At 31.6% G+C, this 23,286-nt stretch overlaps 1 long non-coding RNA gene across 3 annotated transcripts in view; it reads right to left on the bottom strand.

Moving 5' to 3' along the window:
- The window catches only part of LOC140043656 (uncharacterized), a 245,969-nt gene that overhangs the window by 122,207 nt on the left and 100,476 nt on the right, over positions 1–23,286 (bottom strand). The window contains exons 3-4 of one of the 3 annotated variants that reach the window (XR_011844331.1): positions 18,435–18,517; positions 18,137–18,310 (exon numbers count right to left, since the gene is read on the bottom strand). This is a non-coding gene — a long non-coding RNA (uncharacterized lncRNA). Of the gene's footprint in view, positions 1–3,311; positions 4,437–18,136; positions 18,311–18,434; positions 18,518–23,286 lie in introns of those variants that run through there. The other 2 variants (XR_011844332.1, XR_011844330.1) reach the window with 2 other exon arrangements.

The following is a 23,286-nucleotide window of genomic DNA, read 5'->3' as shown; positions in this document are numbered from 1 at the left end:
CCATACGGTCCTAGTATCCATTGAATAGGGTTGTCTATGGGGGTTCGGCGACAGAGTCAGCCGCATTACAGAGGCCTTGGGTCAGTGGGTGCAAAGATATGTCCCCGAAAAAATTGTACTTATACTTTGAATTAGACGAAATTTGTGTGATGGTTGAAGCTGAGGTAAGAACATTTTGAAAAATAGAGCAGCTGCTAGTTCCTTGGAAATTACACATATACTGGCTAAATGTCTGGCTATATTGGGAAGGAAAATAGGCCTCATTTTAGATACACCGAAATCAACTAGGGTAGTAAACATTGCTGTCGGACTACGTACGCTACTGAGTATTTGCATGTTTTCACTGATAGCTTCCGGGAATTTCCCTTTTAAAATTCCATTGAAAGCGGGACACTTGGAATACTAAATGTATGCAACCGTTGTCATACAGTAGCTAGAAAGTAGTACTATCAATACATACAAGAATTGATAGTACTCTTTTTTTATTTCCTAAATTCTTTGTCCTCTCTTTGTCTTTCCCATGCGCTCTTTTTCTTTTTTCTTCTTTATACCAAGCCTGGTGCGAATTTGCTATTCTCCCTGCCTCCTCGCCTATTACACAACATGGGTGAGGCCTCCGGAAACCGCAGCAATAAACATTAATTTAAGGGTAGTTTTAGTCGCTTAGTAAAATTGAAAATCCTTGATTTGAAACACTCATTAGGGTATTGTTTTATTTTTGTGGGGAATATCATATTTTTCTCCCCGACAAACAGGGTCAACTCTCCCCGCTAGCTTTCCTTAACACCCCCCCCCCCCCTCACCTCCTGGAGTCAAACCTGATATGTCTATCAAAGAACCGCAACAAAGATTACATAATAATATTTATTTGACCTTACACATTTATATTGGCGGCACTCAATGATAATTGGAGCGTTCGTGTAAACAAAACAAAATAATTAATACAATAACATACTTAAAATAAATCTATAAAATATACACACGTAAAAGTGGAAATATTACTCAAAAGAAAGAAAGAAAGAAAGAAAGGGAAAAAAATATTAACAATACAATAAGATAACCAACAATGCTTACAAAACAGTACTAACAATACAAAAATCTATAATTATACTGTAAATAAATATACACTGTACACACATACTTAAGATGTGGGAGAATTAAAAGAACATTAATTACTAAAGTACAATAAAACTATAAATAAAAGTGTACATACAGACAGAATACATAAGAGCATTTACTCAGTACTATTTAAATTATACTAGCAGGTACCCGTCCAATGGATGGGCATTATACTAGCAGGTACCCGTCCAATGGATGGGCATTATACTAGCAGGTACCCGTCCAATGGATGGGCATCATACTAGCAGGTACCCGTCCAATGGATGGGCATCATCATAATGTAATTAGAAGCCTCTCTTAGTCAGACAGTATATCAGCCTAAAAGTTGGCCAAATCTGCCTGTCACACCTGTCCCAAACCATCCCGCATTCAGCTATTGCCTATAGCAGCTTAGAAATAGTAATTTACTAAGAAACATAAACCTAGCCTAGTGTTATCACTGCATTTGGTGTTTGCAAAAATTGTAAAAGGGTGCTCAATGTTTGGCAGCAGGAGCGAGAAACATGATCAAGAATACAGTTTTGTACTTACCGCCCGTTTCATTTCAAATGGCGCACGGCAGCACTTCTGGTATACTATTATAACTGCAGCTGCGCTGATCACATGTTCTGCTGTCACATCTCGATATTACTAATTATCTGAGTGACCTAATTGTGATGTAGGAAAATGGCCGAGAATTACGGAACTCGGAGTTCGGCAGTTGCAAATAAATTGGTCTAAACAACACATTTTTTTGAACAAATTTGCAATTCTAATATAGACTAATTGAGAAAGGGGAATTAATAGGTGGCCCAGCTCGACTGGTGCGAGTATCTGACTTGCAGCTTAGGAGAAGATAGAGGAACAAATTTTGGCTTAGTACTATTATATTATAGATAGATGGATTGAAAATGTGTAATTCCCATTGTGTTTTCCAAGCCCTCTTAGTGCAAGTTTACAAAATCGTTGATGACCCTAAAACATAACATGTTTTTTTTTGTGTATAGATAAACAATTATTGTTTTTAAGCTGTCTTATATCTGTATATGACTGAAGGAATGGCAAGTGTTCTCCAAAGTATATTGGTATCCTACTTTTGTTCCATTCTTCAGGTATTTATTTAAGTTGGATGCATTTATCAAACAGAGCAAGTAAATATAAAATAATGGTATGACCCTCGTTTTTAAATAATTCATTAGTAATTCCATCCAAAGCAGGGGCTTTATTTTTTTTGGCCAAATTAATTGCCTCTTCCACAATATCAAAATCAATCACAATATCATATAAATAGTTTTGTTCAATACCTTCAAGATAAGATTGTTCTTTTGAGAAATCATTTCTAATTTCTTTAACATAATTATTTGTAAGAAAGATATTTAAAATTTAAAATTAATCTCATCTTTATCTGTTATACACCCATCAGAACCTGGTATTTTAATGCAATAAATTTCTTTTTCTTTTTGTTAATACCCATTTGTTTGCAATGTCAACATATTTTTGTACATGCTGTTGTGATATACTTTCTTTAATAAATCTTCGACCATTATTGCAATTTTCCCGGTAAGACCGCCAAAGGACATGACCAATATTATTGCCATTGTTGCCAACATTATTTATGTTAGTACCGACGTCAGATATGTCTTTAGAATCATTCTATCTATTATTATAGTTATTGTTAATATGTCCTACTTGTAAATCATTATTGCCGTATTCAGTTTTTAACCCAATGCCTGTGGTGACACGATGCCTCTTTAATAAAACAGGGTTTTTGTTTTTGCTTTATGGTTTTAACTCATACCCTCCAATACCATCAGTGGCATGCACGAATCACAATAGACTTCCATGTGCTCTACATTAAATCAACATTATTGAAATTATTTGTACTCCAATTTATAAATTTCTCTTGTAGAATTTCCTGGTAGGCAGTATAACCTTGATTATGTTTAATGTCCTATATTTAATTTATGCTTATTTACATTTTGCTTATTCATATTTAAAGAGACAACCATAAAACATTATGGTCACTTCCTAAACCAAATTATCTTTCTTCATCAATGAAGAGTGATTTAATTTGGTTAACAGTAGATTTAGAGCAGAGAAAATAATCTATTTTACTCTGTTGGTTTGCTCTAGACCAAGCTATTTTTTCTTCATAGAAAATTGTGCAAATTATATTAGTTAAATTTGCATTATTTTGAAAATCTAAATGTCTTTCCCCATTTTGAGTTAATAGTGTTGTCCCCATTAGGAATTATATTGCCAATTCTAGCATTAAAATCACCCATAAGTAATTTACATGGATTATCCTTGTTGTTCTCTATTCTTATTATTTTCGATAGTAACTGATTATACAATTCATTTGTTAAGTTTGGATTGACGCCTTCTATTAAAATACAGCTACATATAGATGTTTCTCATTATTTATACTGATTTTAATCCATAACCTTTTATAATTATCAACCATTGAGTTAAGATAGTTATTAGATTATTAACTGAATTTTTTCTGAGATAAAAATTCCAATCCACTGCCCCCATTTTCTGTTCTACTTTTTACCAATGATATTTACTACTGGTTCATTCATTCTTTAAAAAGGTTTCTGAAACTCCAAGCATATCAATTTTGTTATCATATAGTAGTCTTTCAATATCATATTATAATTTAGGTCTTATCCTATTAACATTATTGAAAACAATATTCAGATATAGAATTGCATTGACTTGCCTTTTCCTTTGCTTATCTCCTCACCTGTGACGATTAGTTTTATATTGATTATTGCTTTTTTTCTTTTCGTTACTTATATTTAATTCATGGATAATTTTAAAGTTTGATAGGTTCAGTTCTGTATTACTGGCAGTTTCCTAGTTGCTATGGTTGTATCTACTGGATGCAACAGACATATTTATAACAACGTGTTATTTTACGATTGGCTAATAAAATTCTGGAGCTTCTGTAAAAAAGAATGCCATTTCGGAATATGTTGCGATTACCAATGGTCTGGACACCCGATCGTCCTACAATCGACATGACCAGGCATAAAATCACACTTTAGCAATGTAGAAAATAATTTAATCGCAATTTTGATAATATAATAATTGATGTAATCATACAATATATTCCTGTTTATAGTAGACTTGGTACGATTTTCGTAGTAGTCCAGCTAGACTATATAATTTTCGTTGACTTCTTGTTTCGCACCATTGATGCCTCACATTTTTTGTTGATCGTAAATGATGCCTCGCATACATTTTTGACATTCCTCGTATGTCTCGCATGCCTTTCACTTTGTTATTACCCATCATTGATCCTGGGCCACAGCGAGAAAACTGAGCAAGGAAAGCTGTGGGGATATAATGAATCAGGGACGTTTTGGCCAGAGATGTCACAATTGCTAAATTCCAAGCCAGCAGAAAGCTCAAATTAGACATTATGAAGAAATAAAAAACCTAAAAAATGTGTATTAGATGAAGAAAGAGTGAGACAAATTTTGAATCTTTACATTATTGCCCTTTATCTATTTTTCTTTCTTGTTAAAAACATAGCAACCACTAAGATGCAATATTTATACAAGTTGTAAATGAAGTGGACAACCCTGCATATGGAGTAATTAAAGATTAAGGGCGTAAAAGAACTGCTAATGGGGTGCAAGATAATGATCATGCAATTCAATTTTCTGCAATTTCCTGAGAGCAAAAATTATCAAATTCATAGAATAGCAATTCTCATAAAAAATGACTGTTTATTCAAATATATTTTAATGAACATGAGTTAAATCTTGATTATTCATGCAGGCTTAACAAGAATTTCAGTAATTCATATAAAATTTGATTTGATTGACATTTGAGCCAAAAATTTAATTTCTATTGACTAAACAAGGAAAACTAAGGATAAAAAGATAATTATACAGAACCGCACCCTAATAAGTGTATTGCCTAAATATTAAAATTTGTTCACAAACAAATATATAATACTTCATTCAAATGAGGTACTGGAATCGTTATATAAATAAAAAGTAAATGTACATAGGTCAAAGGTCAAATTGAAAATTTCTTCCTTCTTTGTATGATAATTAGGTAAAGTCAATCAACAGTGATGAGTAAAATAAAGACCAACAGCGTCAAATAATAAAAACAGTATACAATAAGTATGTAAGTATACAAACTAATACTTTATTCTGATGCGATTGTTGTTTATAGAAATTTTATGTGATATTTTGAACATTGAAATCTATATCTACTGTAGATACTTTTGTTCAGTTTATTATTTTACTGTGCATGTACATTATTTGTTGTTCATATTACATTCATTAATAATAGCTTGGATGTTTATTATATTTTATTCTTCAAATATGTATTATAGTGTCAGTATACTAATATTATATTATAACTTAGAATCTTTCTTCAATTACAGTAACATCTAATAAATATATTCAAATCTATTCATTTGTGGTAATTATTACCTAATTACCAATATAATGATTTAATTTTCTTTCAGTTTTTTTTAAAAAGTGAACAATTATCATGGTAAAAAATCTAAATAATAGAAATAATATTCCTACTGTAGGTTTTAACTTAAAAGATTTACAGTAGGTACTAAAGAAATTCAATTTTTGTTAATTTCAATAATTTATAAAACCATTTACGCATCAAAGTTACATTTAATCAAGCCACATACGCATAATAACAAGAGGAAAAATAACAAAGGTTCTTCATATGTAAATCATAATGTTCATAAACAATGATACAATTGAAAAAAAAATGCATTGAGATGTATTCACAACATAACCACAGTCAATTTGTGTTTGCCAATGGAGAATAAATCTGCTTTTTTTTTTTTTATCCATTTGCTATGTACGTACATCAATTCATTCAATAAAAAGCAATTCTGTTGTGGTGACACAATGTAAGATACATTATTATATGAAATAGCTATATTATGTATGCATTACAAATGATATGTAACTTACTACATCCTAGTATTTATTTGTCAATGTTTCACAAATATTTCATTATTTATTTTCATGAGAACATTCAAATTTAGATAAATTTATATAATATATGAAACAAGTTCAGGGGTCTCGAGTGTAAATAAATCCATGAAAAGTCATTCTAGCATAATTTAGCCTAAATAAACAGTCATTTTGTTTTATAAGAATCATGTTCCGAAATACAATCGAATGATAGTACTGTTCAGCCCTAGATAAAGGTAGACCAAAATCTATTACAAATGCGTGGAATAGTAATATGGTCGTTATTATTAGTTATTTTTCTTGCCCAAAAAGAGCTTAAAATGTAGGCCTAGTCATTTAATTAGAATTTGACAGAAGAAAAGACCAACTAATACTGAAGCGGTAAACATAATTATTTGAAGTTTTATCAGTAAAAATGCATTTGATATTTCAAATTGAACAGAATAGAATTAAACCAAATTCAAATAAATAAACTGAACTTTAAAGTTGAAACCAAATCAAACTACAGTAGTAAGTCTGCTGACAATTATGACAATTAATTACTAATGTTAAATGTATCAATACATTCTTGTTTACCGTAAATCTTCTAATTGTAACCCTGGGTTATTATTCTTTGATTGTTTTTTATAGTGGGTTACTATTAGAAGTAGTGGGTTATTATTATTAATCTTAAATTAGGCACCTGAAAATAGTAACCCACCCCCAACTGTTCCAGTCAGCAACTAATAGCAAAATAATAAAACAGTAAGCATAAACAAATTTGGTTGAACTCTAACTTTATTTTATAAACTTAAAAACACTAAATCCTCCCCCACTCTCGAGATCAACATGCATTATCTCCTTATTTTCAAAATATGACTGCATCATAAACGACCAGTCTTCATAATAAAAAGTTTTTGCGAGTGGGTTATTATTATAGATTGAGTTATAAGGTGGGTTACTATTAGAAGGGGGGTTACTATTAGAAGGGGGGTTACTATTAGAAGGGGGCTTACTATTAGAGTGTGGGTTACTATTAGAAGGGGGGTTACTATTAGAAGGGGGATTACTATTAGAGTGTGGGTTACTATTAGAAGGTGGGTTACTATTAGAAGGTGGGTTACTATTAGAAGGGGGGTTACTATTAGAAGGGGGGTTACTATTAGAGTGTGGGTTACTATTAGAAGGGGGGTTACTATTAGAAGGGGGATTACTATTAGAGTGTGGGTTACTATTAGAGTGTGGGTTACTATTAGAGTGTTGGTTACTATTAGAGTGTTGGTTACTATTAGAGTGTGGGTTACTATTAGAGTGTGGGTTACTATTAGAGTGTGGGTTACTATTAGAGTGTGGGTTACTATTAGAGTGTGGGTTACTATTAGAGTGTGGGTTACTATTAGAGTGTGGGTTACTATTAGAGTGTGGGTTACTATTAGAGTGTGGGTTACTATTAGAGTGTGGGTTACTATTAGAGTGGGGGTTACTATTAGAGTGGGGGTTACTATTAGAGTGTGTGTTACTATTAGAGTGTGTGTTACTATTAGAGTGTGTGTTACTATTAGAGTGTGGGTTACTATTAGAGTGTGGGTTACTATTAGAGTGTGGGTTACTATTAGAGTGTGGGTTACTATTAGAGTGTGGGTTACTATTAGAGTGTGGGTTACTATTAGAGTGTGGGTTACTATTAGAGTGTGGGTTACTATTAGAGTGTGGGTTACTATTAGAAGGGGGGTTACTATTAGAGTGTGGGTTACTATTAGAGTGTGGGTTACTATTAGAGTGTGGGTTACTATTAGAGTGTGGGTTACTATTAGAGTGTGGGTTACTATTAGAGTGTGGGTTACTATTAGAGTGTGGGTTACTATTAGAGTGTGGGTTACTATTAGAGTGTGGGTTACTATTAGAGTGTGGGTTACTATTAGAGTGTGGGTTACTATTAGAAGGGGGGTTACTATTAGAGTGTGGGTTACTATTAGAGTGTGGGTTACTATTAGAGTGTGGGTTACTATTAGAGTGTGGGTTACTATTAGAGTGTGGGTTACTATTAGAGTGTGGGTTACTATTAGAGTGTGGGTTACTATTAGAGTGTGGGTTACTATTAGAGTGTGGGTTACTATTAGAGTGTGGGTTACTATTAGAGTGTGGGTTACTATTAGAGTGTGGGTTACTATTAGAGTGTGGGTTACTATTAGAGTGTGGGTTACTATTAGAGTGGGGGTTACTATTAGAGTGGGGGTTACTATTAGAGTGTGGGTTACTATTAGAGTGTGGGTTACTATTAGAGTGTGGGTTACTATTAGAAGATTTACGGTATGCATTATATTTATAATTTTTTCATCTTTATAGGTAGAACCACAGTCCATCCAAAATGTGTAAAAATTTAATACAAAGAACAGTTTTTTAGGCCCTGCGCCCCTTCTTTCAAAATCCTGGATTCACCACTGAAAATAATGACAAATATGAACAAACAAAAGTATGTATCCTTTATCCATCAACATCTAATAAACATTATTGCATATACTGATTGTTATTACTACTTGTGTATAAAGAAATACAAACGCATAGGCCTACAAACAGAACAAGCATACTTCATTTAATTTGCATTAAACCTGAATTCCAAGACAGATTGCATAGATTGCATAGAGTTTGCTAGTTGAACACCTGCAGTAGAACAGAAGTCCCACAAATGTTTGTGTTTGGACTTTTTAAAGTATGAAATGTTTTTGTGATTATTTATAATGAATACGACTACAAATAAAAATGTCGTTCTGCATGCCCACAAAATCGGACCCATTTAGTCTTCTTTTGTAATCTGTAGAAGCTCCCAAAATTCTGTGTTATCAAATTAGTTTTGTCCTGAAATATGAGGTAAAATACAGCAAATTGAACTAATGTCATTAAATAACATCCACTTTCAAAATGTACTTAAGAGAAATTAAAATGTAATTGTGCCATTAAATTATAAATCCTGAATGTTTGTGAAAATGTTAATGTGGTAGGCTATGATGGTGGTGTTGGTTCGAAGATGTATAAATATATGTTTTCAAGATTAAATTTTTTTATCAAATATTTTTCTCTGAATATTATTATGTCAAATAATTGTTCTATTTATTACAAAAATCAATTTTAATATGTAACAATGTAGCATTTTTATCATAAATGAAATATATAAGATAATTTCATATATTACCAATGTAAACATGTATACTTGTAAATATTTGTATAACAATTATTATCTACTAAAGTTTGTATAAAATCACTGCCAGGCACACAAAAAAACTAAAAAACAAAATAAAAAAATAAGATTCAACAAAAAAATGTATTAGACAAACTGTTGACACTGGACAAGAAATGGCAAGTGTTTTATGCATTAAAAAATTACAAAATAATACAAGGAGAATAAATATAGTCATCATTGATGACTACAGTATTATTGTAAAAAACTCAACTATCCCCAGTTGTCAAATATTTGTATGCTCTCATATTCAGTCTTTTGTTCACTTGGTTGGTTGAACCTCAGCAGTATGTTATGAATGCATTTGGATAGCAAAATAACAAATAAAGAGAAAAAACATAAAATTATCCTTAAAATCCTTTTGATTGGACAACACTGCCATTTTTGTTTAAATGCAGCAACAATATTCTCTATTTTGTTATATATTCTCTACATTTTTAATAATACAATTAATATATCATTATAATATATTAATACCCATTAAAATGATAGCAGCACTCTCTTTATCTCCATCAATGATTTCACATTGCTATGAAAAGTATGTTATATGTTGTTTATATTTAAATGTTGTCATCAGATATAACCACAGAATGCCACAGACTGTGTGGATTTATATGGTGTTTATCAGATATAACCACAGAGTGCTATAGACTGTGGGGAAGGGGATTTATATGTTGTTTATCAGATATAACAGCCGAGTGCTATAGACTGTATGGATTGATATGGTGTTTATCAGATATAACCACAGAGTGCTATAGACTGTGTTGATTTATATGGTGTTTATCAGATATAACCACAGAGTGCTATAGACTGTGTGGATTTATATGGTGTTTATCAGATATAACCACAGAATGCCACAGACTGCCACAGACTGTGTGGATTTATATGGTGTTTATCAGATATAACCACAGAGTGCTATAGACTGTGGGGAAGGGGATTTATATGTTGTTTATCAGATATAACAGCCGAGTGCTATAGACTGTATGGATTGATATGGTGTTTATCAGATATAACCACAAAGTGCTATAGACTGTGTTGATTTATATGGTGTTTATCAGATATAACCACAGAGTGCTATAGACTGTGTGGATTTATATGGTGTTTATCAGATATAACCACAGAGGGCTATAGCGTGTTATTTGTGTTTTGAAATATAACTACAAAGTAGGCCTACAGAAATAAATTATGGGGTTTACTGCCATGAGAATGGGCAGTCAGGTACAACCACAGAGTTCAGCAGTATGGGTAGTGTGGATTTATGTTATATTATTTATGTCCACATAAACTATTGTCAATTGTCTCCAGAGACTGTGGATTTACATGATGTTTTTGTATCAATATAAAAACCACATAGTACTACAGAAATGTGTTAATTTCACTGAAAAGCAGAGTTGTATTATACACATGTAGTATAATTTTATAGAGTTTTATAGAAATTCAGATTCATTGCCTGTTTTCCTAATAAAACTTTGAATTGTTAACCAGTGCCTTGGTTATAGCGGGATGGCATACAAAAGTTGAAGACAAATTACAATTAAGTAATAACCAATAAGTAATTTCACTGCCATTGTGACAAAATAGGATTTATATTCTTATTTTTCATATAATTGTCAAAATCTTCCCAAGTTTAATTTAAATAACTGAGGGCGTTGAAACTGAATACTAAAGAACTTGTGTCTTTTTTTTAGATTGTCTTAAGTAAAGTTGTAATGTTTTAATTTAAGATGAACAATTAAACATTATCAACTTCTGCTAGAATGTTATTAATAAAGTAAATTGTTACCGCTGTAAAAAAAATGCTATATGTTATTTATAAATAATGTTATCTGCTGTTAAAAATAAAATGTCAATATTCTTACACAGAAAGAAAAACAAGAAAAAAGTGTTTTTCATATGGTTTATGGTGATTATCTGTAAATGGACTTTGCTATGCAAAAATCCATGGTACATGCTTCAATCTAATGTTTTTTTAAGTAGAAAACAATTGTAATATATATGTAGATATTTTATTATTATTCCAAGCTTATAATATGAAGGCAATGTTATAAGAAATTAATGTGATTTATATATGTTGGTACTTAGGAATCAGCAAACATTTCAGAACACAAATATATGTAAAATTACATTTAAATTGTAATAAACAGTGATGGACCAATTAAAATTGTGTTTTCACAAAACTGTATATGGTATTAGTTAATATAATCATGATCTTGCCAAAACAATAATTTGAAGGAATCTGTCTCTGAAAGTAAAGAAATGTATATCAGATAAAAAAAAATATATTGAAATTTTATTTTAATTTTCTTCTTGGCAATTTGTAAATAAACATATAGAAAGATTTAATAATTGGTTAAGCAGCAAAGTTTAATAAAAGTAAACAATACTGAAAAGCAAGCTGCATAGTACTAAACAAGCTAGCCTATTTCCTGTCAATATACATGCTGCAATATCAGCTGTATGTATTAGATAATTAATTAAGATTAGAAGTACTTGTAAGTGCAAAAACATGTGCAAATTTACAAAAAACCTGAATAGATTTTTTTATAGTAATGATATGCCTAGTAGACACACATCTATAGGCTTTCTTAATTCCGTTTTACATTCTGAAATATACCTGTATATTTACAGTAGGTGAGCAAACGCATGCAAATACATTATTTCAAATGTTTCCACATTAGACAACAAAAAATAGAAATAGGCACAGACAATGTGTGAATGCTATTCTTAATGTAATACAAATTGATATAGAATTGCAAATAAAAATACAACAGATATGCTTTAAAGGGATTAATGCTGCTGTAGTCTAAATGTTTAGAGTTGTCTATAATAAAACTTCAAACAGATCTGTGATTCAAAACTTGGTAGATGTTATACTGCAGTTTATATGTAACAGTTGTAGCCATATTATCGATACAAAGCGCTATACAAGTCTTCCGTAAATGTACGTGAAAAAATGGTCAAGCCTTTTTGTTTAAAAACAAGAAATGAACTACACTATAAAATTATTACACATTTACTGTTTACTGCATCACTGTTGATGAGACCTAATGTAGGTTTTTATTTCCAGAAAATAGATAAAAAGATAGCATCATTTATGTATTGATCAAATGCAGGTATAAGATTGGTCAATTTAAATTTTGCTGTTTTAGTTCAATGATACTACTGGAGCTGTTAATAAAACCTTTTATTGTAATTACAGTACTTGTAGCATCATTTATTTATTTAAAATGCCTTTTAATAAATGTTTACCTACCTAATTAGCAGATCACGCTAAAAAGTGGCATTACACCCTACCCAAAATATAAATGCAGAATCTGGTGTGAAAAATGTCGAGATGATGAATGGTTTAGTTAGTTTGATCTTGCCAAAACCATTGTTTCGAAAGTATGCATTACTAGTGATTGTAGATGTAATGTAAAATCATGGATGGGTGAACTGTGAAGCAACACACGTGTGTGCGTTATAAAGATAAAATCTTGGGCTGAAATTTTTCTTTTATGGCCGGTGGAGCAGCACAATTTTTAACCTTTAAAAAAATAGTAATTTTCAGGGACCTAGAGGTACGTCTTATTGTACTAAAATTGTCTTTTTATATTAGCATTATTTCGTTGATCTAACTGGGTGCTTGATCCTGAGAATTTTAGGCCGCAAAATAAAAAGTTTGTGGAATGTTGTTCTAGGCCTAGGTAGTCTGGTTACCATTTGATGGGATTTCACAAAGGAAAATAAAAACTCTTTACGACTGATTCTCTGCAAACAACAAACAAAAAATAATTTGAATTAATAGCCTGCTAGTGACTGGTTTGTATGTGCCTTTGTTGGCATTTTATTGGCACTTACTTCACTCATATGAGCCTATTACTAGGCTTAGGCCTACTGTAGACTTGATAATGTTCACACAAAAACTCAGGAACAGTCATATGCAACCCTGCCACAAATTATATTTCATTTAGGTCATAGTCATTTAGTTTGGTCGCATTTATTTAAGGGAGTGGTTTATTTTTTGGGTGTAATAAAGTAACATGTACATATTATAATCAATTAAATTCTCCCTAAATAAGATAAAATATAAAAAAGTAAAAAATAAAAATCAGTTTGGTCATTTGTAGATTCTACTATAAATAGAAAATGAACCTAATCTGAATATGTACTTTTATCATGTTGGACATATTGACTATCGTTATGCAACCACATTTTAATTTTATTTTCACTAATTAACAAAGAAATTAAAAATTTGACTGATAGAGGCTGCTACAACATGTGACGTAATCAAAGGTCAACAGTAATGTTTATATGCCACAAGTAGAGTTCTTATTTGAGCCTGAACGAACATTTCTAAGTGATTAAGAGGATAAGAGTGACGATGATAGTAGCTTATTGATAATGAATTTGATTTTTGGATAAGACAGGAGATAATGAATGGTGCAAATGCGGAAACTGCTCCTAATGCCAAGCAACATCGAGTGTGCATGTTGCACTGAAAAAGTCGCGGTGTGTTGAAAGTTAGATGATTTTACAGCTAATTATTAGTATTATATAGTAATAACAATTTTCATTAATTTACTATTTCATGAAAACATCCTAAACACAGTAGGCCTACATCAACAAGGTGTATGTCAGCTTCTCATTTGGCACCATTTTCATTAAAAAATTATATGAGAAAAATATTTCTGTAAAATGTTCTTAAAAAAAGAATGGCCTACATCACTCTATGATTGAACAAATTAGAATGTATTTTCACCGCTTAAAATCTAGCGAAAAAAACCCCATCACATGCCAGTTCCGTAGAATTTCCTTATTTTGTAGTGGCAAAGAATAAAAATGTATCCCCTTTGTATAACCTTTATTAGTGCACCCTTGTGCCATACAGCATTATTAGATACTTAGTCTGGTCTCCAGACGGAGTTTTTTCTTAATATTCGTAAAAATATCAATATTTTTGCACATATGGCGTTTCATACGTGTATTACTTTAGTTTGGATACTCCGTCTGGGGAAACACGCAAAAGTCACGTGGTTTGACACCAAGAATTCTTGGTGCATAGATTATCCGGTTGACTAGTTTCAGCTGCATGCGATTGGCTACTCACTCGTACACCGTTTTAATATTCATATTTCAGAATTTTAAAGACTCAAAAACTGGTATGGTATGCATGCGCTATGTTACGTTTAGACAATGTGTACTACTTGGGTACATTGATGAAAGTTTCTGAAGGCTTGAAATGATTTTATATGCCTAGTAGTAGTCTGGTAAACATTTGATGGGATTTTTCCCAAGAACATGAAAACTCGTCTTGCTTCTCTGCAAATCAAACATTGAATGGATCATTTAATATTAGGCGGAGATAATTCGATTTAATTCCCACCCAGACCCTGTCCTGTGTAGTGGTGTAGTCCTGTCTGTTGTGTGTGAATCCTGTTGTGTGCCGATGGTGGTATGTAGGCCTACCTTATTGGCGTTTTATTTGGCAGGTCATACGTGCGAGTTGAGTAGGACTTACGAAGGAGGCCTAGGCTAAGGACTAAACAATTAATAAACAAAACAACTTGGCAACACGATTTCATATTTCAACAGGCTCGATCGATCGTACATTCAGCACTGTACATACTCGATCTTTTTCATTTTGAAACAAAATGATCATTGGTTGATTCGAAATCCATATTTACATACCGCCCGCCCCATATAGTCAAATACGGTATGATAACCTACGTCATTCTTATCGGATGTTTGCGGTCTGCAAATCGATTTCTATACGTTCACAGGTCTGTATTTTCAGACAAAAATCGCGGTCGAAATAAAAACAAATAAAAAAAACAAAAAACAATACAGACTTGGGGCAAGTCTATTAGATAATGTAAAGCGTTTTACTAACAAGACAATTAAGACAATTTTCTATTTCTTGATTATATGCCAGAATACTGCATCTGTATCGTCGCAATTAAGATTGTGTTGAATTATAAGGACCTTTCGTGTACTTGTCCAATCAGATGTCTTCTTTGCTAATTACCTGATAACTGTTTAATTAATTAATGAAAGCTCATTTTGTAACGAAAACGAGTTGTAATTTTTAATTTACCTCCGCCAAGGAGGTATATGTAGTCGATAGTGTGTCTGTTTGTCTGTCTGTTTTACTTGGCAAGATTTTGCCAAGTATAGTATAGCCCCTACAGTTTTTAAGTTATCATTCTGAATTTGTTGATGTAGATAGGTATATACTTTCAGACCATGCCTATTGAAAATTTAAAAAAATTGTTTATTAATAACTTCACAAATAACAAAAATGATATTTATTATGATAATTATCAGACCTGCTAGTGTTTAAAGATAGGAGAAAATGATCAAAAGCCGGTGATCAGTCATTTAAAACTGCTTAAAATTACCTGTGTACAAGCTCGGCCACTAACCAGCAGGGAAACATTTTGGCTCACAACTCTAAATTGAGATGTCTATCCCCTAACAAAAAAACCTGGTGATGCCTCTGTTTACCAAAGCATTTCTACTGTAGCATACTGACATTTTCTTTGAATGTTTCACATAATGTTTTATTTTTCGATATATCTCACTAGAGTCAAAGACTCTAGGTCTGAGTTTACAAAAGAGTTTGAGGCACATCGGATGCAATAGGCGGCATCATCAATAACTGCTGTTTTGGAGAGAGTACTACCCAGGTACTGAACATCATTTTACAACTTTGAGATGGGTGTTGTCTTGATGACTGGGATTTGGATTTGTTCCTTGGAATAATTTGAAAAAAGATCTTTGAGATGTTCACCATTTTATTTTTGCTTGTAATCGTATAGATAATAGTTTTTCATCCAGCTGATATTGAATGCACACTGGCATTTCTTTCATTGGCATGGTGGTAGAACGCACCAAAGTAAAATGAGAAAAGGGTATATGCTAAAACATAAGCACTGTTCCACTTAATTTGTTATTATAAAAGATTCTGAAATATTTCCATTATGGTAAACGCTGCCTTCTGTGTTTTCCACCATGCTTGTAAATTTCAGAACGGTATTCAAGATTCAAGAAATTTGATTGGTCCACTTTCAAATAGAAATTTGTTTTGCTTGGCATAAAAGACAATAAAACAACAAAGCAAAAATACATCAAATTGCAAATTGCAATGTTAAAATACTATTAAAATGTTAAAATACTGTTAAAAAACTATTAAAAGCGCCATAGGCTCTATTTAAAACTAGAATAAATAAATGGAATAATACCACACAGCCAAATACTGTAGAGTTAGCAAAACAGAGTTGGAGGAGCAGAGTCTTCACATCTGAAGTTGGCTCCTATTCTGAAGAAGAAGAAGTCTTTACGATGAAGAGTTAGGCTATCGCGCAACAAACGCATCGTAACATACAGATGCTATTTATTAGGCTTAGCCTACAGTAAGCTGCACCACAAAGATTGTACAAACAGCATAACATCGATCAAACAGTTGACTGTATTGGCATTGTAAACAGTTTAGTTGATGGTTAGTTTTTGTTTTACATCACCCACGTTTATTTAATTGTTTGAATATGATGACATTTTTAAATTAAAAATAAATTGTGTCTAAAAGTGTCTGAAGGAGAATGTTTTAAGTAGTAACATTATTGAAAATTGAAAGAAAATTGATAATGTTTACGCGATATACGCTCTATTGAATGTGACGAAATGTGCTAAAAGAGATAAAATTCCAATTTTTAAAATTCAGATGGCCATATGATGACGTCATAAACATACTTACGATTCAAATTGGTGATGTTCAGACGCTCCAACATACAGATACTTGAAAATCTGAATATTCCCCCTTAAATGGCCTGTCTATCGGGCCGTCTTTGTGAAAGGATATCTGTTAGTTTACCAAATCTGACGAGTTTCACCTACTCGTAGCGTTATTTTGTGACTAACAGGGTTGGCACGAGAAGCCAGACAGCAGGATTTTATTTTTTTTTTTTTATTTATTTAAAAACATATTTATACAGGATAAAAACATATTAGATATAGATATTGCACCTGATATTGCATATAGTCTTGTTTTTTAAAGCAATAGATTTTTAAAAATTCATAAAAAGACATTAACAAAACAATAAAAGTGTAAAAATCACAATATAAAGACAAGACTATATTATGAATGAGTGATGAAAATAAAATGAATGCAAAAATGGTAAAATTGTGAGGATTTACTTTAAAAAGAATATTTTTTTTATAATTTGATTTGAAATTAAAATTATTTGAAGATTCTTTAATTTCTTGCAGCAGCATAAGCACCAGCACATTTCAGAGAGCTCCTGATTATTTTTACATTTAATATTTCATTACATAGTCTTGATGGTGCAGTGTCATTAAAACATTTGAACATTAAATGATATAGCATATAATTTCTTCTAATTTGAAATATTTTCCATGATAGATGTATGTTGTAACCATGTGTTGTTTTATAATTAAAATTATTTGTAACAATGCGTGCATCTCTTTTTTTATAATTTGTGTTTTTTAATTTGATTCATGCTTGCGTTACACCAAACTGAGATACCATAGTACATACATGGTTGTAATGTTACCGTTAAATTGTATGAAAGCTTTTGATAGTAAATTTAAATTGTTCCAAGATTGCTTGTCGTCAATTTCAAGTCCTAAAGTACATAATGTGTGAAAAATTTTCAATATACTGGTTTCCTAGATGATCTTCAAGTTTACAATATGGGCTATTTTAACATGCTTTTATTTATCTGTATTTATTTTTAGTTTATTCTTTGTGTACCATATTTGAACATCCGCAATTGTCCTTTGAAGGTTATAGTTAATTTTGTCAATTGTTTTTTCTGAAACATATATATAACAACATAACATAAAACGGAGTACTTACTCTGAATATTTCGACCAGACTGCTTGGTGATAAACATGTATCAATGATCACATTGAAGATGTTAAAACAAACTGTGGGGAGTAATGACCGGATCATTTCACTATTACCGATCATGCCATAGCATGCAATCACATACCAAACTGGGAGGTGAACATCCTAACAAAGGAATCAATACTGAAAAGATAGACAGATCATAGAGTCAATAAACATCAGAAGGAAGAAAGATGAAAACATGAACTGTGACAATTAGGTGAACATGAATTCTCCAATTGATAAAATTACATACTTCCATCCTCACCTGGCTTTGTTTCGCACAACATGTAACCAGATGAGGTACACGTCATCATTAATAGCAGATGACCAGGCAGTTGATAAAGATCTCTGTTAGAAATCGAAACGTTTTCAGTAGTTTTATTATACATTAATTTAGCACCCTAGGAATTCCTTCGAAAGAGAAACTGAAATAGAATTAGTGGAAGTACATGGCATGGACTTTATTATACAGCTGTGCTTTGTAAAATATATTTTCCAACTGCAGTAAGTAAAATTATGATGTGTATGTACATAGAGATATTATAGTATCTATAATATCTCTATGGTATGTACAATACTAAATACAAACAGTAACAAAGTACCTAGCCAGGGCCTAGTTCTTATTTTTTTATATTAATGTTTAGGATAAATAAAAGCAACCATTTGTTGTGTTCCAGTCACAGATATTTAATAGCCTAATCAGTCACATTGGTACGTTTAAGCAACTATTTGTTAATACCAACTGCAGTCAGAGATCCTTACAAAAAAAATCTTTCAAACACCCAATATACATTTTTGGATAGAATTTCTGTTCGCATACAGAATATCCTGGGGGAATTGAAGCTTGTTCCATTCATTGCCATCAAGAAATACATTTGAATAAGAAAATCAACTCTTGGTTTGTTGCCAATCACACATTCTTTATTTCTCTTCAAACATACAATACTGTAACTTTTGTAAACTTTACAGTAACATCATATAGGGTATGTTCAGATCTATGGAGTTATGCTTTCGTATCGCAAGCAATGTCATATTATAATTAGCGTTGTAACAGAAAAATGTTCAGATTTGCCTAACTAACGCTTTCGTTTCAAACTAAAGTGTCACCGATTTGGGCGAACATGTGGTATGCAGGAGTAATTTTGATTGGTTAGAGGTAAAAATCGTTGATGCATGACTTTCGTATCGTAATCGGCGTCCACCAATCTTGTACCTTGAGCTGTCGTAACGAACGAAAGATCAGTGTGTGGCTTCCACTAATCTTTTCCTGGTTCAGACCTATGGAGTTGTACGCCGCGTACAATACGAAAGCATAACTCCGTAGGTCTGAACAGGCCCTTAGTAAGTAAAAGAAAATAACCTATAAAAACCAATCCATATTTTTTCAACAACATTGTAACCCAAATCTCTAGCAAGAAACTAACAATTCCAAGAAGTATTAAATAATCAAATCAAGGAAAACTCATACTTTAAATTAAAATGTAGATTTATTCCTTTGACATCAACTTGTCGGAATTTATATAAAAACCAATATTATTTGTTCACAAAAAAGAGTTCATATTATAATCGAGACTTCGGTTCAACAATTCTAACTTAAAAGGTTCCCAAGTAATGTAAATGTTATCAATGAAATGTTTCAACCAATGGTATAATAATAGCAATATTAATGAAATTAGTGTTTCTCATCTAAGAAAAGAGAAAATATATACTAATATAACTACATTGCAACGCAATGGATAATAGCAATAGCTATTCCATCGTGTGTCTATCAACATATTAACCTGACTATTATAAACTCAGGATGGTTAATGCATCAATTCAATTAACTAAATTATAAACTAAAAGGTAATTAAATGTATAAAACTAAATGTCGCATAAAGCGAAAATCAAAAAATAAATGTTTAATACAATAGTCTCAATTATACAATCACACTCCAATTGTCTCTAGGTCAATCAATACCAAGAGTGTACTGCCATCTAGTAAATGACCCACATTTAACAGAATCGTCCTTATACATTCTTAAAATTAAAAGAAATAGCAAAAGAAAGTAAATCACTTTTAGACCTTTTACCTTAAAAAGGGAGAGAACACTGTATGATTGCATCCTTACTTTACAGTAATAATATAATTTATCAAGCGCAATTGCAAATAGTATTACAAAAGTTATAAAACAAAATCAAAATATAACATAACTAATGTAAAGCATCGCGTTAATGCAAACATAATGCATAAACCTAATCTTCAATACGTTTTAAACTCAAATTAAGTTATTATTACCAAATTTGGTATCTATATATAGGGCAAAATTCAGTAAATCGCGCGTTATTTCTAGAATATTAGAAATATTATATGGTATATAAAGTTGGTTCGTACTTTCGGTACTGATTTTAACCACCTGATGTAATTCTGTTTACTGATTAAATTGAGTTTGATAATTAGTTATTGACAATTAAAACGAATTTAGGTTCAACGATTTGCCCCAAATAAGAGGTGTTTACCAATCGTGGTATACACTGTCTAATAGATGTCCATCTTGAAAATCCGCACACAATAATATGAGGATGTTTCGCATTTTCCTATCTCCTCCTACGATAATTGTTTTTAATGACTGAAAACCGGTGGAACAGCTTGAGTACAGCAATTTTCTTTAAAAAATACTATTTTGATAGATTTAATATACGTTTATACAAATGTATTGATTTGCAATGAATGAAACATTCCAAATTAATTGGTTTAACCATGAAGGTATACCTCCATGGTTTAACACAAGTAGGTAAATTTATGGGCCCTCGGAGAATAAACATAAATAGTATTGCAATGCTATACAATACTGTAAATAGATATTAACCACCTTTGATCGCCATTTGAATCGCAAATTTCTTATTGTGAGTGTTGGTACTGTTAGATATAACAAATATACAAATAAACTTTATTACTGTGAGTGTGGGTATAGCCTCTACTTTTAGATTATAAACACATAATATACAAACAAACTTTATTACTGTGAGTGTGGGTATAGCCTCTACTTTTAGATTATAAACACATAATATACAAACAAACTTTATTACTGTAATAATATAATTGATAGTTCTTACTGTACCTAAGAAAAGAGCCAAAATGTGAAAAAAGTGACTTCCTTTAAAGTTGTTAAAAAATGTAAGATGTATAGTTACCAACCTAAGAGATTTGAAATTTGAGATTTGCATGTGGGGCTGTTTTCTAAATTGTTTTAATTATTAATTAATAATAATAATTCATTTGTATTAATTGATTTTAATTGCTAGAATTTATTACATTACCGGAAGTACCTTTGCATTGAACGCAAAAATGTTATCCTATTGTTTGTCGCACGTGCTATTGTGCTATTATAGCCCGATATAGAGTATCATTTCTATTTATCATGAATTTTACGTGCAAGAGTACCATTTCCGGCCATCTAGGGGTGTCATTTAACAAAAATTTGCTTGCCACAGGCCCAAATACTCATTATCTACAGCCCTTTGAGAACTCTTGGGCAACCCTGTTTAATAGGTAAATTTTGATTTTTTCTTATCTAGGCGCCTTAGCACTGCTCAACCTACATGCCGTGGGGAACCAATCTTGGCAGTATTTCTGATATAGCCTATCATTCCTAATTCCCTTAGTTAAATTTTATTAATATAAATTCAGTTTTATGAATATGTTCTGAATTTGATTGAATATTACTTTTGCTGCATGCTGTAATTCCACACTACTTGCTTTATCAGGATTCCAAGATGGCGGCATTCAAATTTTTTTAATTAATAATAATTTGCGAGGTCATCCACTTTGCTGCCCGACTGGGTAAGAGTACAGTATTTACCATTCTGTGCTGGTCAAGAAGCTACACACTATTTAACAAACAATTGGCTATAAATACTGATAGGATACAAAATGAAGTACTGTAAGTTGTATATATTTATTTAAAATTACTATAAAGAATAAGAACACTAATGTATGTTCGGAAATGTACCGGACAGTAATAAAATAAGGATATTTAGAATAAAAATTGTACATATTATTATAAAGTATGTCCCAAATTAAGTTAAATTATGTACGTATACAAAACAATTAAAAAAAAAAACAACTAAAATAGTCATATATAACAAGGCATTTAATAACGATACAAACAGTCTTTGATTTGATTGACCATTTCTCATTTATCAGTACAATAATAAGTAGCCTACAGTCCTTCTTAACAACTGTATGTAAATGTGACAATAGCATAATATTAATAAAGAAAGAAGCACACAAACAACTTAACAATCAAATAGCAAGCATGATACCTTGGTTGAAAGTTTGTTTGTTTAGAGATAGTTTTTCCCATGTGATATAAAGGGCTCCTTAACTTTAACCAAAACAGTGAAGCACTCAGCAATTGGTCTTGAATTGAGATTAAAATTTCACTTATCTGGTTAAAATGAAAATAATTATACAGTATAAACATCATTTTCTGTATTTTGTTTAAAACATTATTTTATGTCGTAGGAACACAAATTTGTTACATGTTTTCAATTAAGACCTATTTCTATTTACAAATAATAATAGATCAAAAATGATTAAAAAATAGCTTAATATTATTTTAATCGAGAAATCTATATATATAAAAGGCAAACACAAAAAGTTTGTCCTCTATGCATGCCGCTGAACAACCTCTGATTGGTGTGAATTTTGCACCCAACATGCAATGGAGATGGTCATGGTCATGGTTCATAAACCAAATATTTATTAAATTATGCCTTATTATTTTAAAAATTACAACTGGATAAAAAGGCTATGAAATGTGGAATTTCCAGAGGGCATAATTAAGACTATAAAAGCAGAAACCCAAAAAAAAAAACCACAGCATTACCGTTCAGAGAGGCGAGGCGAGTAGAGTAGGCACAATTTTTAAGTTAAAAAGAAGCCGCATGGTCGTGGATTACTTCAGTTCACTTCCATTTGTAATAATAAACATTTATAGGATGACTTATGTAGGTTATGTAACTATTATACCCCTTTCACACCAAAACTCCGGAGTGTCTCCGGAGACACCCCGGGGTTTATGATCATTCAAAACGTCGAGAAACTCCGGAGATACCCCTTTCACACCAACCTA

Source organism: Antedon mediterranea, chromosome 3 (genome assembly GCF_964355755.1).
Source record: "Antedon mediterranea chromosome 3, ecAntMedi1.1, whole genome shotgun sequence".
Classification (NCBI taxonomy): Eukaryota; Metazoa; Echinodermata; class Crinoidea; order Comatulida; family Antedonidae; genus Antedon; species Antedon mediterranea.
The sequence above is the reverse complement of the archived record's forward strand: the minus strand, read 5'-3'. Positions and strand labels throughout refer to the sequence as shown.